This window comes from Bombus vosnesenskii, unplaced genomic scaffold (assembly GCF_011952255.1).
Source record: "Bombus vosnesenskii isolate JDL3184/JDL3185 unplaced genomic scaffold, Bvos_JDL3184-5_v1.1 scf7180000013277, whole genome shotgun sequence".
Taxonomy (NCBI): domain Eukaryota; kingdom Metazoa; phylum Arthropoda; class Insecta; order Hymenoptera; family Apidae; genus Bombus; species Bombus vosnesenskii.
Genome location: NW_022882935.1, coordinates 348,508 through 363,010, shown reverse-complemented (window position 1 = coordinate 363,010; position 14,503 = coordinate 348,508). Strand labels below are relative to the sequence as shown.

General features: G+C 48.0%; 1 protein-coding gene across 4 annotated transcripts in view; it reads left to right on the top strand.

Annotated features, from left to right (window-relative positions):
• The window catches only part of LOC117231999, a 257,984-nt gene that overhangs the window by 26,522 nt on the left and 216,959 nt on the right, over nucleotides 1-14,503 (top strand). The gene's annotated exons all lie outside the window — the stretch shown is intronic.

Below are 14,503 nucleotides of genomic sequence, written 5' to 3'. Positions count from 1 at the left end.
GGTTCGAAGTCGTCGCTCCTATCGACACGGCGTTACGTCCCTTTACGTCCTACACGAGCCTTCGAATCCTTCGATCGACGCCCCTCCGCGTTTCTTATTTTATCACCGTGGTCGTTCGCGATGATTCATCCGAACGGCGCTGAATTTCGAATTTCTCGCTAGACCCGCTAGGAAATACACGACGAGCACACGGGGGGTCGTAAATTTCTAACAGTTGGACATTCCGCGACGATAACGAAGGCACGACGTTCCGTATGCGACAGCCGATACCGAGGAATTTATTGGGCCATAAGGCCGAGGAGGATGCGAGAATATCGCGCCATTTTAGTGGCAATAAAGACTACTTTGTAGCTGGCGCGTAGATATTGGAACGACGAGGTGTAATCGTAACGACGCCGCCGTTACCGGACCGTCGTACTTTTTACATCTACGAGGATCGACAACGGTGATTTGTTTCTCTTTCTCTGCAACAAACGACAGAGATCAGTAAACGACGAGACGACGCAACAAGCGTAATTCTGCTTAGGTGTAAAGACGCGAGGTGCACGTACACCCCGATGGTGACGTACGACGTACGTCGTCGTTGCCCGCGCGTCTGTCGTTACGACGACGTTATATTCGCATGATTCGCGGGAACGAGCCGATCAACTCGACTTTATCCCCCTTAAAATCCCCACGCACTGTTCGGATCAATTCTACGCCCCTTGCTACTATGCCACGTGTTTCCTTGGCATTCCCCGTTCGCTTGCATCGTTTCTGCGGAGCACGTTAGCGGCACGATTTAACGAGGCATGAGTTAATGCTAACGTCGTGTTTCGCGCGTTTATAAACCTGTGCGTAGGTACGTTGAGCTACGCTTCTGTATACCGTGGCTACGAGCAGCTACACGTCCGCACGATGCACACCGACACGCAGATAAAACGCGCGGCAGGATCGCGTACGCGGGAATGTTATACATGCCTTCATCAAACCCCGTAATTTCTGTAGACGGTCCACCCCCTGTCGCACTCGACAACGCTAAGGATCTTACTTTTGAAATACAGGCTGACATAGTCGAGCGACGTGGAGTCGGTTCTGGTCGTCTTACTAATTCGGTGTTCCCTTTGTTGGCCTGGTTATTTATCGCGATTCTTTCTACCGCGGCAGAGAGAAATACCACGCTATAAATATAGACGGAGCCCGTGATAAGTTTGATTCCCTACACGGGAGTAAGACACGACAGTGATATAATGGAAGACCGGTTGATTCGAAAGTTGACGAAGGTCTTACTTTCCTGTTGGAAATCGCGATATTTATGCGTATGCGTGTATATGTGTATCAGGGAGATTTATTCAGTCGGCAAAGTGGAGGATCGTTTGCGACGGTTCTTAAATCCCCACACGTTCCAATGCGTTTTTTCAACGCCGGCCGCGAAACCGCGTTTTCCTCTAAGGGCAAATGACGTCTGGGGAAATCAGCGCGAGTGTAATACAACTTTGGAATTCTATATTAAAAATTTGAGTTCAATATACATGCTATAGATAGAAGAGAGGAGAAGAGAGGATTAACACGTGCACGTAGTTTATCGAACGGAAGGAAGGTTCTCTAAGATTTTCCTTGGAACATTTTCGGAATTTATCTTTCGCTCTTTCGAAGTATTCGTTATGTTTCAAGATTTTCGTCTACCGGCAGTCCATATTTTCTTTCTCTCTTATTTTCTGGCCATTTTCCGGCTCTCGTACCTCTTTTCCATCCTCTAAGTTTCTCGCGTCTCTCGCGTACTTCGTTATCTTCGTTCCTTCTTTGTGAATATTTTCTCGAAGGAAACCGGAGAAGACGCTTATTCCGTTCGGCTTTGATCAGACACGGGACTGCAGCGTCGCGAGATATTTGAAATCGTAACTCTCTTTACCTGCTGGATCGGGCAAGGAACCGTCTCGGCCCATACTTTCGGCCAATTAAAACGTCGCGAAAGTTGGACGTAATACATTGCCCTACCGGCTCGTCCCTCCCTCGTCCTTTTATGATTTTACCTCGTTACCCGTCCTTTCTACTAAATACCGTCGCAAACAAGATTTTATCTGGAAACAGTCGTGCCGTGCGAAAGGGCGCGAAACTTTTCGCAACGCTACATTCAACGACGACTCTTTTGCTTTCGTTCGCGAAACTTAGCAATTTTTCTATGTACGAGGCACGGTGAGACTCGAGTTTCTTCCTTTCAAGATTTACATGGCCTTGACGTAAGAGCCGCTATATAGGCGTCGACGCGGTCTTTCCGGTGTTGAATCCCGTTGCGCGATATTCGACGAAAACGTTAAGCCGAGCATAAGGCGAGTAGAATGTGGATCACAGTCGAAAGACGAGACACGAACTAGAGGAAAGGAAGGAAGCGAAAAGAGGTGCGGAAGAACTCTCGGTGCAGTTACGTAGCGTCTCAAGGATGTACTTGAATCGCGTCGAAGGGAGTGTCTGTGTGTAAGCGTACGGGAGACGACGATACCAACGCTGACTGTGTAACAACGGACGGTTCTCTGATGACGAGTCACCGGCTACCAGTTCCGTGCTAATTCAGGATAATGTTTAGTGACCGGCAGAGATACGAGAGAGCTGAGATACGCAGGTGTAAGCACAGGGAGACAGAGAGATAGGGGTAGAACAGCAAAGCTCACGAGGAGACACTGTCACAAATTTCAACCGCACCACATAGTTCCACCCTCGTTTCAGCAGTCTCCTCTCGTTGTCTAGTGATTGCTTGCTTTGATCTCTGTAATCATCAGGCCCCCGCTACTCCTTCGGAGTCTCCATCACACGACTTAAGTTCTCGTCACCTTGTTCGGCTTCCTCTTCGTGCTTTTCAGCCCTTGTTCGTCACTCGATGTCCGGCCAAATGCTTCTCGTCAGATGAGAGCAATAATAACGCTTCTTGGCTCGTGATAATCAATCCCCACCAGAGATAAAGGGAAAGAGATGGATAGATAGAGAAAGAGAGAAAGAGAGAGAGAGAGAATAAGAGAGAGTCTTGAGAAGTGAGTGGCATTATTCTTCTTCGCGTCGTTATTTGGATCTTTCAGGCGGAGTCTGGATTCTTTTTTCTTTTACAGAAGATTGTATATTTTATACCAACAACTTGTATGCTGCAACTAGGTTAACGAGAATGCTTTGAAAAAATGTCGAGTAATTTACCCGGCTATTCGAGTTGAAGAGAGACTATCTCGTTTAATTTCCATGATCACGACTCTACGTCTGAAGCTAGACCCTTTTAACGTTCGTTTTATTTGAATGTTAGCAGCCTTGTACGATGTATTTCATCTAGACTGAAGAGTCTCGAGGAAGTAAAAATAGGCCAGGATAGATATCGTCGAGGTTCGTTTCATAGACGACGATATGAATTTATTAATTCAGTCGATGTAGTAGCAAGCTTTGACAACGTTGAACGACATCCTTGAACGTTAAGCTAGTCAGGAACTTTTTCCTCTGTGGATGGAAAAGAGACGCTCAGGAAAAACAAACCGGGAACCTCTCTGTTGCTAACCGTCCATTGCCGAAACTCTGTTTCGGATAGCGCCAGACACCGGATTTTCTATCACCACCAGAACACGCTGAATTCTCTCTGTCCGCACACGTACACACACGCTCGCCTCTGTTTTCGGGGTAGGAAATTAATTATGCAATTTCGTTCGTTCATTATGTTAAGCACCGATTATTCATTTTATTAGCCCCTTTGTTGTTAATTTGCGAGAGATTCACACGAGGTTGATTTTCTCGTTAAAATTATGTTTCCTGACTTCTCCTTTTTTCGTCGTTGCAATCCGCCGTTTATAGCCCATTCTCGTTAAAATATAATTGATGGAACGCGTACGCTCGACTTTCGTCCTCTTCGGCGACTGGTTAAAAGAGATCCGCGAATAAATGAATAATTAATTAAGCCCAAGGAAATGGGCAGGGAATCGAAGGTAATGGAGGGCTTAGGACGGTAACCTAACCGGAAAGGGTTGAAACGACAATAAAATGGTCGAACTCGTAACGTAGGAAAACATGGCAATGTATAGAGGCGCGTGAATCGGCATGGAGGCCAATTTAAATGCAGATCGAGGTTTAAACGCGACCAACGTTCGAACACATGAGTCCACCAGCACCCTCGAACCACGTTTCTCTACCCATTTTCACCCGGTAATGCTACCGTTGGGATTTTAATCGTGAATTTCCACCCGACGCGATGCTCACGCTCCCCATTTTCCGTCTGCTGATCCCTAGCTTTTTCTCTATTTGGTAATTGCCATACAGTCGACTTTCTTCGCGCTTAATTCGCTGTTCGAAACGCAGTATCGAGCAATACGCATCGCCAACTTTTTTATCGAGTCCCTTCGTCGAAACGGAGAATCAGCTGGGTGAAACGGTGCAAGAGTCTACTCATATTTGCGGTTCCTTTGAATCGGTCCGATAAATCGAAAGGATTGGGGCATTGATTACGCGAGGGAAGCGTCAGGGTGACGAAGCGTCGCCTATGAATATTCAGAAATCGTGCGTATCGTCGCTGTGTGACGCATATATTCGCCGGCAGCTGACACGTACCGAGAAAAGGGGGCAGAGGGTAGGGAGAGATTAAAAGCGGAAGAAGCAGAGGAAAGGAGTGGACCGATGCGAAGAAGGATGATGATAATAGATAAGGGTCGTGTCTTGCGTATCGTTCGTCTCGCGTTACCCGTTATAGGATGGGGGAGCGCCGATAATCCGCTTAGACTCGACAGACAGATAAACTGTTTATTATTACTTCGGTTCGGACTGGCGGCTGTGTATAAGAACTCGAGTCGACCGATGGAAGGTTCGATATCAGTCAGTCAGTCAGCGAGTCAGCCGTTCTTGCCCCCCCCTCGCAACCATAAAATCCATTTTCCCGCTTCTGAAAGGGACGAGATTCGACCTGGGAAGGGCTCCGCGAGGACTCGCCGGGTAATCCAGTTTTATTACTTTTCAGTCAGCGCGGGGGAATAAAAGAGATATTTTCCACTTATCCCGGATTATTTCGGAGTTAATATCTAACGAAGGAAAATAATCGTGGTACACTCGTAGGTTCACCAATCGCCGGTTACATTTCAACGTCTTGCTCGCGCGTTCGTTTGCTTTTCCTAGATAATCCCCGCCAGTGATTTCCCATTCGCGTCGCGTATGACTTTCCAGTTCGTCGTTCGAATCCCGATCTTTCAAACGATCGGGAATATCCAAACGACTGGACGACCAAAGTACGCGACAGACGTGTCCGCGAGAATTGCGCGACCGAGGGAGAGGGTGTCTGGAATCGATGAGTAGCCGCACCTATATATCGCTGTCGCCTCTGTTATTGGTTAATCAAATAGTAAATACCCTTGATTAGCTACGGGATGCTTTTGCTGCATCTATCTAATAATACCTGCCAGATGGCCGGACAGATTTCTGCACGGGAATCCCTTGGAGCGTGTCTAATTCTGGAACGATATTAGTCTCGATGCAGTATATCGCCGATTATTTGGATGTTGTTCTTCGTCGGTCTCGTTTTACCGTTACGACTGAAAATTCTGATTGAGGCTTCTGCTTATTTTGAATTGTCTATTTTGACGCGTGTAATTTAAGGAAATCGACTCAGACGACCCGGAAAATCTATTATTTCAGTATAACCTCGATTTCAGTTACGATTTTCGACGCTTTATAAATGTAGATTGTCAAATATTCAAACGTTCGAATCGTTATAGCGTTGCGCGTGACGTAAAGGGAAGTCTAATAAAAACGGTTTCAACGTTATTAACAGATCATATAAAAATATTCTTCCAAAAAATATGAGATCCCGGTCAGGAAGCCGCGAACGTTCTCAAACGGATCAAATGTATTTTACGCGACGCCCAAATGGATCGCGAGGAAAGAAACGGTCGCGATTAAATTATCTTCGATTATCTTCAATTTATATCTTAATGAACGCCGTGGGCTATGATGCCGCAGTTCCTATGACGCCGGAAAGACGAGACGCGCGTCTCGCTAAATTTATGCGACCCGCTTGTAAAGACTCGTGCGAGCACAAGGCCGTGTTTGCGTGTGCGTTGGAGCAGGGCGAACCGTGCGTGAGCATACGCGGTTCATGCTCCGCACGGTCTGCGACGATAGAGTCATAATGCGATGAGGTAATGGGCGACGTCGTGATTAAATGCAACGCGGAGCTCTGTAGCATTCTGATCTCCATGGACAGCGCCGGTTAAAGGAGGCTTAGTGACTCCGCACCGATCGATATTCGATGCAACGATGTAAAATACGGTGGACCATTTTGTGGACGACGTCTCCCGTAAGTCGCAGTTTCGGCTAGATTAACACGTCAAGTTTTCTGTAACGAAGAGGAGACGAAACTCAGGCATTAGAAAAAGATACTAGGATTAAGGCCACCTTTGGAATTCTTACCGTTAATCCTTCGTTTCTTAAATATTCAAATACCCAAATTTATATGCGCACAGAGAGATATGAAAGACGCAGAGCGGCAATCAAATTTTAGAATAATACATCAATTACGACACATCGATTAGCAATAGAGAACCGAGAAAGACGATTCGACTTGGCCGGTGATCCACGACCGAAAACAAACAAAATAATCGAGCGGAGGAGCAGGAAAGGAGCAGGAACGACGGCAGGATTGGGTCGAATCGTTCAATGGTCGGAGGTTGACTGAAATGCGATTAGACATTTTTGACACAAAGGGATTCGTGATCCGGCTGGAACCTGTTGAGAGCGATCAAAGACTCGTTTCTCTTATTGCTCATCGGTCTGTTCTTTCTAATCCGGACGTTCCTCGGCCTTTCGACCAGCGAGAAAAATAGTCGCGGATTGGTATATTCTGTGTCGTGACCGATTCGTTATTCCCTGGATGGCATCGGTTCGAAGCTTTTTTGATTCCATTCTCACCGGTTGGTTGGTTTTCAAACGCGAAAGCGACGAGCACGGCGCGTAACGCGTTTCACTGGAAGAGGAGATAATTTAAAAAGATACTCGCACGCTCGTACGCGCGCTTTCTAATTAAGTCGAGCTTTTAAACAGAACGTGCCCGACAAGCCAGAAGAAACGCGACTCGTGATAGTCGTGGCAGATGGTTAAGCGAGCATCGCTAATTCTTAAGCTGGCAAAGACGACGGCATGGCGAGCAGCAATGCTCGCGAGAAAAACAGGCTGCGAGTCGAAACGAAAAGCGCGGTGTTTTAGCCAGTACGAGGGGCGCCGGGGTGAAAAAGGGGAAAAAGGGTAGAGGGAAAATATTATAAAAGGTAGGCGAAACGGAAAAACGACGGAAGCGTGTCGCGTGTATCCTGTTTTCAGGCTAGATTCAGTAGTCTAGCCGAGCGGTAACAGGCGCGACTGAGGGGAAGGGGAGCTCCTTTTGCAGGATGGTGCGAGCGAATACCGTAGAGGGAAGGTGGTGAAGAAGGAAAAACGGCCTGGTGTCTGTTGCGTGCTTTGAGTTAAGTGGTACTGTTTATTGTTTGCGCTTTAGGACGCGTGGGTCTTCATTAGCAGGAATTGCAGCGAGACTCCTCGAAGGGCGGCACGCGGAGACGAATATAACAAAGAAGAAGTCGAAGAAGAAACCTGGCTACTTCCGGCATCTCGTTAATTAATTAAATTAAGATGCTCGCTGCTAGTCGTTGCCAGTCGTCCCCATCTTCCCCGTGATATATACCGATATAGTATATGTATATACACACTATATATTCCGAGCGGCTTCTAAATGCCAAGGGCAGTCCGTTTTTCATGAATGCAGATTAATTGCGCGACCCCAAGACACGTTGCAAAGGGGTCGAGGCAAAGTGAGTGGCAAGAGCCGAAGGTGGGAGAGATTAAGGGCGGTAGGTGACGAGTTTTTGGTAATCGAAACGGCGATTCGCGCGAGCAAAGAGAAACGCGCATGACAGCCTCGGAACAATCGTGATCGACACGCGACAGAACACGAAACGGTATTCCTATCGGGTTGGCCGGTGCGCCATTTTTCATTATTTGAACGAATGAATGCCCACGGGCGTAGCAGTGTATGCGATTAGCAATTTCGCTCGCGCTCGTCTATCAGGGAAATGCCTCCTTGCTTTTGTACCCGGCCACCCCCGTTCTCTATTTTTCGCACCCCGATGGACCCCCACAGGCTGTGAGTCAGAAGTCATACACGCGTACACACACATATATAGGGGGATGGATAGGCCGTGACTGAGAGTACAGAGGCTGATTTTGGCGATGTTACGGCGCCCCATCAGCTGAGTTATGGCATCCATAACTAGCACCTACGTCTTTCATTAACCCCGGCATTGTCGCGTGTACTGCGACCGCGTCGTTAAAGGGGGACTGAAAGATCGTCAGGGGCTAGGGAAGAGACACCTATTTGTTTTTGCTGCACTCGTATTTGCCTGCCATATGTCCCACTTATCGTACCTCCGTACGTTCTACGGCTGTAAAATCTATAGGTCCGTGCTTCGTACGGTTCAACGATCGATTTCGTTCTTTTGTCTCTTGCTCTCCGAGAGATAGAATCCTTGATACCGAGGATTAAGTGATTCGAGCGGTTCCGCGTGCTCCCCTGCTTCGACGACAAACAACATCAATCATGACCGCGTATTGGATACTTGGCGACATTCGTGCCGACGGACGAGAGCCAATATGGCTGTTTGATTCGAACAAACGTTAGTGAAAAAGAATGAGATCTTGATCGATGAACGAGAGGATTTCGAACCGCGTTTAGAACGGATAACGTATCAGCGTGCGAACATCTGTGACGAAACACAGTCGTGCGTGTCGTATCGTATCGTATACTAGACGAGAGGAACTCGACACGACGGTGCGTTACCAGTGCATGCGATCGAGCTTTAAGTTAGACTTTTTCTTCTTGGAACGAGGGTAAAATATCGCGTGCCGTCGAGGGACGAAATTAATCGCGGCGACCTTCGTACCGATACGAATAAAAAGATGGAAATCCCGCTTTCGCGCACGGTATTAGGGGCATCGAGATAGTTGGGGCATGTTCAGCCGGAGAATTCTCCCTTTTTTTCTTTCTGCAGGTTGCCGCTGGTCGGTCGGGCGTTTATTAAAATGTTTATTCGACGACGTCGAAATCTAGCCTGGCTGTTGTTTTACGAGCGTGGCCGGTGCTTTCCCTGTGCGAGCGTTTCGAACTGCTATAGTCTAACGCGCACTGTCTGCAGCCGAGTGGTTGGCGAAAAAAATTCCCTCCTAAAAAATGCACGAGTAGCGAACGCACGCCGGCAAATTTTTCCTGGTTGCCGGTAAATTACTTCTTTACCTTGTTTTTTTCCATCGTTAGCGTGTGGACCTTTCGTCGATGCGAACGAAACGCATCGCAGGGTAAACACGAATTCTCTCTTTCTCTCGTCAGACGGTTTGCTGCGTGCGCCGACTATTCCCCGTAAAAAATTCACCGACAACCGATTTTAGAATTCATCGTTTTGCCAGCACCGGAGCAGGCAAATTTATTGAAAATTAATCGACAACGGTATTGTCTTTCACTGGGAAAAAATATCGGCCGGACGGGCATCGAAACGCTCGTTTTTCCACGGCGCGGAGCGGGGGTAGTTTTATATAACATCAGTCCGAAAAATTCGTTTGGCGGTTCGAACCGTGGCGTGATTTTAAAAACGACCGGCGAACGAAGGAGCACGAGGCGCAAGGGTGTCGCGATGAGAAACGAGCTGTATTTTTAGCGCAACCTTTCGCATCTGGGTGGCCCGACTGCTTTTTAGCGTCTGCTAAACACCGACACAAAGATAAACTAATTTGTCCCGGATTTATAAAGTCCGCCTGTCCTCCTCCATCCTCGTGAAAGTGATACATAGATCGTTTATACATCTAAACAAACATCGACTAAATCACGTTTGCGTGCAAATATTGTCGCAGCTTGTTTGCCCAGTTCCCAAAACATCGGTCAAATTATTCCGAAACTCATGTTAATTTAAACGATTGCCACGAATTTTCCGGTCCGAGCAAATAACGTTTTCATCGACGTTCATCGTTTGACCTTTTTGTACAAATTTATACGCTACAACATTCCACTGTAAACGTTGGAAACGCGCGGACGTTGTTTCGATATCACTGGTATTCCACGAGATTTCTTTCTATTCTTACCTAAAATGTATCGTCGAAATGCGTACATTTTCCACGAGTTCCATCAATTTGAAAACTTTACACGTAGCCGCTATCAGGATCGCAACCGTCCGAACATTGGATATACTAATTCTGTCATGATTCGCGGCGATCACGATCCGTCATGCGCTACAATGCGATCGTTGGAAGAACACGGAGAGAGGGTCAGTCGCAGCAGTGTGTCGAGCACGTGATATTTTCGATACGGGATTGCCATGAGAACAGAACGGGACTAGTCACATGTGCTGACCACGTCACGAGATGAGAAACTCCTGTATGCGTTTTAGTCGAACCGTTGCACAGAGCTGTGTACCGCTGCGTCGATGATTAATAGGAATCGACAGATCCTCGATGTTGTAGCCAGTGTAAATAGCGTCGATAAATTTTCAGATGGCTCCGTAACGAGCTCGCGAACAAGGAAATATTTTTTCTCTGTCCGACGTCTTCCTGGATTCCGCTTAGAGAATCATTCGCGCGATCGCGGTCGTAACAAATGGCGCGAACAGCTTGACGCGTGACACCGATCGCTTCGTTACTGTTCCATTGAGCGGAATTAATCGATCGATTCGGTGTTGTGTGTTGGCCATTGTACGAGAAATATGGCGAAATACGAATAAATCTCGTCGACGCGGTGTACACGATGGAGTGGAGATAATAGACTAGATGGATTTTAGAATGCATGGCGCACCAGGTGTGAGAGTAACGCGACGAGGCTGGAAGACTTGAATGAAAAGGTTCGATACGCGAATCAGGATAACAGGATTGGCGGGATGTGTAAAAGACTGGAACGAGGATACGGCTGAACACGAAATATTTCATGAAATTACAAGGATAGATAGTAATGCGTGTTGGTGGATTCGTCCCGGAGCGGTGTACTCTGTGCGTGCGGAGGCTGTGTGAGCGGAAGCGTGAAACCATGAATACAAGCTGCACGATTTCCATAATTTCAATAACGCGCAACTTTCTCGCCGACTTAATATACCGTAAAAATAATTACTGCCGCGGAAATGGATTCAGGAGCGATCGTGTCGCGAGGTTGGGAAGAAAACGCGATATCGTCGACCAGGTGGCGTGTATTCATCGCCTCGCGAGCGAGGAGCCAGGTGGCGAGAAAGAGATCCTGGCTTCGTCGTAAGAGGGAGGACGCGTCTGGGGCATCGCGAGCCCGGCTGGATTCAACACCACCAACTTTCGTACCTTCGCAATGCGATACATTGTTTTCGTCCGTATGCTGGTAGAAATACGTCGCTTTATTTTTTCTCTCTTTCTTTCCGCGTCCCGTGTATTTTCAACAAGTGTGTTTTCCCTTATAGCCTCGTATCTAGGGGTAGCTTGGACTTCTCTCTGCCTTTCTCTCTCTCTCTCTCTCTCTCTCTCTCAACGCATTTGTCGACTCTCGAGTAGGTGTTATTGTGTTATACGGATACGACAGCTTTCGAGATGCCTCTGTTCGCATACTCGAATCCCGGGTAAACGTGATTATTTTTCGCAATTTGCTAAGCAGATGCCTTCATTGTGCGCAGCTCTACCGTGGCAGGAGTTTGTTTTCGCCTCCCTTTCTCGCTTCCAGCCCCCCTTTCTTTTCCTCTGACCTTCTCTCCCTCATCGAGCCCTCGTCTCGCCGTGTCGACCAGCGACAGGATTTTTTTTTTCTTTCCACCTGTGTACACGACGTCGTGTACGCGTTCGCGTTTATTCGCGAATACATACGAGCCTCGCGACTCCGCTTTCCGTCTCCTCTCACGCTGCTCACCCCCTTCTAGACGTGCTCGGGCGTTCGTTGATACACGTAGACACGCAAAACGCGCGAATCCACGCACGCCGGGGGCTGCATATTTTAACCAACTTGCCTACGTGCATTGTCTTCTCGGAGTTCCCGACTCGCTACGCTATACATCGAGAAATAATGATCGTACCCAACAGCATTCTGCTGCTCCATCTCTATTCTTTGTGAGAGAGCAAAGCATCTGTGACAACAATGTTGCACTACGCTCGAGAGATTGCGCGAACCGTGTCCTTTTCTCGCTTCGATTGTGTCCTCCCCCGCGATGGGTATCAAGGAGGGTGAGCCTCGCGGATCGCTGCGAGGCTTCTTTCGCGGGATATCCTGTTTCTGTTTACGCCGAAACGTTTCGTTGTTGGGAACGCGAAAGGGGTTGTTGCTCGTTCTCCTCTTTCGACAGGTCGTTCGGTCGAGTTAGACGGGTGAAACGAGGCGTCGAACGAGGCGATGCGTCGAGGACGCTGAATAAGAACAAGAGGGGTTGCGGTGGGTCGGTGATTAAAAACGATAATCTCGACTTGGGACTGACTGGTCTCCATTGAAAGTCGATATCGGCCGTCGTCATTTTCGCGGATCATCTCTTGTCCTTTGATTCGCGGTTCATCACGGTTAACACCACGTACGCGTATACTCCACGAGCGTTTCGTCGGAACGCAGGATCATTTCGAAGACGTCCAGATGAGAATTTACATTGATTGGCCCGCATAATTGAATCGCATTCAGGCTTAATGAGCTCATTGTGTACGCGTACGGTACAGTTCATCGAAGCGTGTCGCGGAGGTATCGCGCATCGGAGCCTTCGTTGATTCGATTGTCCTGACAGTTGAATTGTCGCTACAGAGAGTCGATACTGCGATTGTACCGACGTCGAGGCGCGCGGGGACGAAGGTCTCCGGCTGAACGGACACACCTGTTTGCGTCTTCCTTTCCGCGTGATTTATGCGCGTGCCAATTGAATTATTTTCGCTGCGCTTTCGAATACGATTCATCCGCGTGACGAGCGGAAGACGATCGACGAATCGCTAGAATCCAAGTGGTGGCACGTGTCGAAGAAACTACATCTCGATGGTTAATGGAATATCCTGCACGTAGCAGGAAGTTCGCTTCCTTTCGTTCTCCTGTTACAAGCAGGTTACTCGTCGTGCCACCAATTCGAACGATTAATATTTAATTGATCCATTTTTCGATCAGCTTCTAGAATTGTTCTTCGCAAAACGAATGAAGTAGCTATCGTCTTTCTCGTGTCTTCCGCCTTCTTAACGATATATGCATCCCGTTGAAAGAGCTCCGCGGAAGTTCACGAAGCTCGCACTTCTTCCGGTAGAGCGGCCAGATTGCGGAACCGACGAATTTCGAAGAATGGATCCCACGAGAGGGTACAAGTATCCGTCACGCCGCTTGCTTCCTGAAGGAGTTGCCTTTTTCGACTCATCTTCAACGCTGTGCCTGCCGCTTCTCTTCGCTATACATTATGTTTTCCCGAACGCATTCACGACTTTTTGCACCGAGGGGCTTCGGAAGTGCGCAGCGCGCAACTTTAACCCTTTTTCTTGCTCGTCTTTTCCTCTCGAGGATCTTTTGATGCTCCGTGATTTCGAGTCACGCTTGAGAAGGTTCGCGAGTACCTTCGAACGTCGTCCTTTCTTCAATTGGTTTCCTCGTACGAGTCGTGCAACCGAAGGCTCCTGCTCCCGCCAGTTTCCGTGTGTCGAATGGAAATTCGGGATCGACTTCTCTCTTTTTTTTTTTTTTTTTTCTTCTTACAGCGGAAGTACCGACTTCTCTGCGCGAAACGTTACCCTTCCACCTCGAACGCGATACAAACGTCGAGACTACTACGCGAATCACGGGAACACTGGCGACGCAGTCAATCGTGTGGCAGAGAAAGAAGAAAGATTGGAACCGAATTAAGGGTGGCGAGGTTACATGAACGTAAGGAGGGGAGGGGAATGACGGAAAACGGAGAAAACCAGCACGCGAGAGGGGCAAGGGGAGAGATCGCGGGCGTCACTTTGGTGGCAGGCTACGTTGAAAGCGCTCATTGAAATGGCTCGCGGCAGTCTGACGTACGCAGATCATTAATTGAAATTCCGTTACGCAAATGCTACGTGCACGTACGCGCGTCCTATGCAACGCGTTCGACGCATTCGCACACGAACAGACGACCGTCTCGGGGATACGCTCGAGTACCAGCACCAGACTAGATTCTATCGTTTTTATCGAGGTAAATTAGCGAGGGCATGCGCTTAATTAGGAACACACGTCCGCCTGGTATTCGTGTTTCGCTTAACCCGCACGGCTGTTTTTACCCTGTGCAGTTGTAAAAATAATTGGACAGGCCACATTGTTGCCGCGGAATCGCGTAGGTGGGAACACAAGGGTTGAAAGAATAACGGAGAATTAATGATACGTTTAAATAAAGCGGCGATTATGAAAGTGGCGATACGGTATTGCACGTATGCTCGCGATGTAAAATAAAAAAATTCGAGCACGCTAGGCAGACCAGCGTATTGTTTGGCCGCAGCCGCATATCGGAGGAAATTGTTTCGGAAATAATTAAAACGTTTAAAGGTCGAATAGGATTTCGCGAAA